The sequence below is a fragment of the Rhinopithecus bieti genome, unplaced genomic scaffold (genome assembly GCF_001698545.2).
Source record: "Rhinopithecus bieti isolate Rb0 unplaced genomic scaffold, ASM169854v2 scaffold_21777, whole genome shotgun sequence".
NCBI classification, from domain to species: Eukaryota; Metazoa; Chordata; class Mammalia; order Primates; family Cercopithecidae; genus Rhinopithecus; species Rhinopithecus bieti.
In genome coordinates this window covers 264,145-267,992 of record NW_016810508.1, presented here as the reverse complement: position 1 = coordinate 267,992, position 3,848 = coordinate 264,145, and the positions used below count along the sequence as shown (strand labels likewise).

Sequence of the window (3,848 nt, the reverse complement as noted above, 5' to 3'; positions counted from 1 at the left end):
TTTTGAGATGGAGTCTCACTCTGTCCCCCAGGCTGGAGTGCAGTGGCACGATCTTGACTCACTGCAACCTCTTCCTCCTGGGTTCAAGTGATTCTCCTCCCTCAGCCTCCCAAGTAGCTGGGACTACAGGTGTGTGCCACCATGCCTAGCTAATGTTTATATTTTTAGTAGAGATGGGGTTTCACCGCCAGGCTGGTCTTGAACTCCTGGCCTCAGGTGATCTGCCTGCCTTGGCCTCCCAAAATGCTGGGATTACAGACTTGATTGAGCCACCACGCCCAACCATCAAGGAAGTTCTTGCTTGAGAGCGCTAGCTTTCCCAGTCTCCGTTGACAGAAAGCAGGACAGTGGCTAATGAGATTTGCAGACAGACAGTAGAGACACCTCTTTGGATTCCTTTGGTTTACCTTTTTCTTATGGCAGCCACTGCTATAGCAACCAGTTCTTTCTTCCAGATTTTTTTTAGAGGAAAAGTGTCTCTCTGTTGCCCAGGCTGGAGTGCCATGACGTGATCACGTCTCACTGCAACCTCAAACTCCTGGCTCAAATGATCCTCCCACCTCAGCCTCCTAAGTGGCTGAGACCACAGCCATGCACTACCATGGCCAGCTAATTTAAAAAACAAAATTTATAGAGACAAGATCTCCCTGTATTGGTCGGTCGCGGTGGCTCATGCCTGTAATCCCAGCCCTTTGGGAGGCCAAGGCGGGTGGATTGCCTGAGCTCAGGAGTTCAAAACCACCCTGGGCAACATGATGAAACCCCATCTTTACTAAAATACAAAAAAATTAGCCGGGCGTGGCAGCAAGAGCCTGTAACTCCAGCTACTTGGGAGGTGGAGGTGGGAGAATCACTTGAGCCTGAGAGGCGGAGCTTGCAGTGAGCCGAGATCACGCCACTGCACTCCAGCTTGGGCAACAGAGTGAGACTCCATCTCAAAAAAAAAAAAAATCTCCGCATATTGCTAAGGGTGATTTCAAACCCGTTGGGCTCAAGCAGTCCTCCTGCCTCAGCCTCCCGAAGTGCTGGGATTACAGGCAGGAGCCACTGGGCCCGGTCTATAGCACTCAGTTCTCACTGGGCTCCGAACAGCTTCTTGTGGTTACCACCACATAGCACCTGACCTCAAGCCTGTGCCATGTGTCAGGTCTGGGATGATTTTACTACTAACAAGCTAGTAAGTTAGCCTATTACTGCTTCATGAATGTTGGCAGAAGACAATCAATTCCTAGTATGAGAGAAAGGACTTTATTACTCATGGCACAGCAAGCAGCAAGAATATCATGTTTGTGTCAGTTCTCCTTGCCAAGGAGTACAGACGAGGGAGCCACAGTACTTCATAAAGGAAACTCATTCTTGGATAGCTACAATAATCTTTTGGGGAGGCATTTTGAAGGAAGCTGAGGTTCTGTGTGAGCAAATGAGGGGTGAGCTGCCAGCAAAGTTGTGGGTAAGTGCTAATGTGACCTTATTTGCACCCCTAGGCTGATAAGAACTGGAACACTCAAGTTACACTTTTAAATGCCTGTAGGTATTGTACGAGGAGATGGCAAGGACAGGATCCTAGAATCAGATGGACATGGATTCAAATTCTGCTTCTATTTTTTGTTTTGTTTGTTTTTTGAGATGCAGTCTCGCTCTGTCACCCAGGCTGGAGTGCAATGGCACAATCTCAGCTCACTGCGACCTCCACCTCCCGGGTTCGGGCAATTCTCCTGCCTCAGCCTCAGTATCTGGGATTACAGACGTGAGCCACTGCGCCTGGCCAAATTCTGCTTCTAGCTGTGTAGCCCTAACCTCTCTGAATGTTTCCTAAACTATAAAATAGAAGTTATTTCTCATAAAATTGTTAAAAAAGATTCAATGACAAAGCATATGCATGATAGGATAAGTTTTAAAAATATTAACCAATATTTTACCCTATCCTTGGATGGCGTGATCCTTCCCTCATTTAGTCATCTGGGCCATTCTCCATTTCTTCCTTCAGGAAAGGGTTCACCTGGGAGAAAAAGAAGTTAGTTTCATGCTTTTGCATTTCAAAAATCTACCTTTCAGAGAGAAACAGAACGAACTCAACACAAGAAAATAGATTTGTAAGTATACCTGATGTTGGCTGGGCGTGGTGGCTCATATCTGTCATCCCAGCAATGTGGGAGGCCAAGGCGGGCAGATCACGAGGTCAGGAGTTCAAGACCAGCCTGGCCAACATGGTGAAACTCTGTCTCTGCTGAAAATACGAATAATTAGTCGGGCATGGTGGCAGGTGCCTATAATCCCAGCTACTCAGGAGGGTGGGGCAGGAGAATCGCTTGAACTCAGGAGGCGGAGGTTGTGGTGAGCCGAGATCACGCCATTGCATTCTAGCCTGGGCAACAAGAGCAAAACTGCTTCTCAAAAAAAAAAAAAAAAAAAAAAAAGAAGCTGGGCGCGGTGGCTCACGCCTGTAATCCCAGCACTTTAGGAAGCTGAGGCGGGTGGATCACAAGGTCAGGAGATGGAGACCATCCTCGCTAACACGGAGAAACCCTGTCTCTACTAAAAATACAAAAAAAATTAGCTGGGCGTGGTAGTGGGCGCCTGTAGTCCCAGCTACTCGGGAGGCTGAGGCAGGAGAATGGCGTGAATCCAGGAGGCGGAGCTTGCAGTAAGCCGAGATCACGCCACTGCCCTCCAGCCTGGGGGACAGAGCGAAACTCCGTCTCCAAAAAAAAAAAGAATACCTGATGTTGAGTGAGACAGGGTTCCCTGACCTCAAACCAAATAAAGACTTCCTGGGTCGGAAGAGGTGGTGAAGAAGCATTACAAGTTCATGGCCAGGCCCGGTGGCTCACACCTGTAATCCCAGCACTTTGGGAAGTTGAGGCAGGCTGATCACCTGAGGTCAGGAGTTCAAGACCAGCCTGACCAATATGGTGAAACCCCATCTCTACTAAAAATACAAAAATTAGCCAGGCGTGGTGGCAGGCACCTGTAATCCCAGCTACTCAGGAGGCTGAGGCAAAAGGATCACTTAAACCTGGGAGGCAGAGTTTGCAGTGAGCCGAGATTGTACCACTGCACTCCATCCTGGGTGACAGAGTGAGACTCCATCTCAAAAAAAAGAAGCATTACAAGTTCAGGTGCAGTGTGAGCTCCTAGAGAACGACAACTTGAGCCCCAGACCCCTGCAAGCTCCAAAACAACAGAGCAAGGGGGACAGCCTTAGATAAACTCCGAGTTTTCCTTGCCCCAACTTTTCCTGTATGATCAAGGGTGACACAGACCGGTAGGCCAGACACCTTTAGGCATGAAGGCACCCTACAGATGAGAATGAGGGAGAACACTGCCCCTTGTCTTGGAGGGGGCGAAGCAGCCCAGAGACCATGAGGATAATTCAAGGATCATTGTGTGGGTAGATGACAAAGCTCACATGCCTCCCGAGGCAGGATGTGTGTGTGCTAGAGTAAGTCCCCTTAGAATGTAGGCATCACTTAGTGCTTGAGGAAACCAATTTAACTGAAACTAGATTTTGCTACTGCAGATGAAGGAGGCTAACAATAAAAATAACCTTGAATTATAGGATAGTAAAGCTACTGTACAACTATTTCTGGCTCAAGGTTAGTATCAGTTATTTGTGGAGTTCGTCCAGGATGTCTTGGAATTCCAGGGGTCCCATATCTATTTGATATGACTCAAAAAAACAAATAGAAAAACAAAAAAAACTAACCCTAGATTAGAATTAGAACTGAGAGCCAGGCACGGTGGTTCACACCTGTAATCCCAGCATTTTGGGAGGCTGAGGCGGGAGGATCACTTGAGGTCAGGAGTTTGAGACCAGCCTGGCCAACATGGTGAAACCCCGTCTCTAC

At 48.1% G+C, this 3,848-nt stretch overlaps 1 long non-coding RNA gene across 1 annotated transcript in view; it reads right to left on the bottom strand.

Moving 5' to 3' along the window:
- The window catches only part of LOC108542273 (uncharacterized), a 5,988-nt gene extending 3,843 nt beyond the window's left edge, over nt 1-2,145 (bottom strand). Inside the window, exons 1-2 of the long non-coding RNA XR_001889212.1 lie at nt 2,104-2,145; nt 1,920-1,999 (exon numbers count right to left, since the gene is read on the bottom strand). This is a non-coding gene — a long non-coding RNA (uncharacterized LOC108542273). The remainder of the gene's footprint in view (nt 1-1,919; nt 2,000-2,103) is intronic.
- Between the last annotated feature and the right edge of the window lie 1,703 nt (nt 2,146-3,848).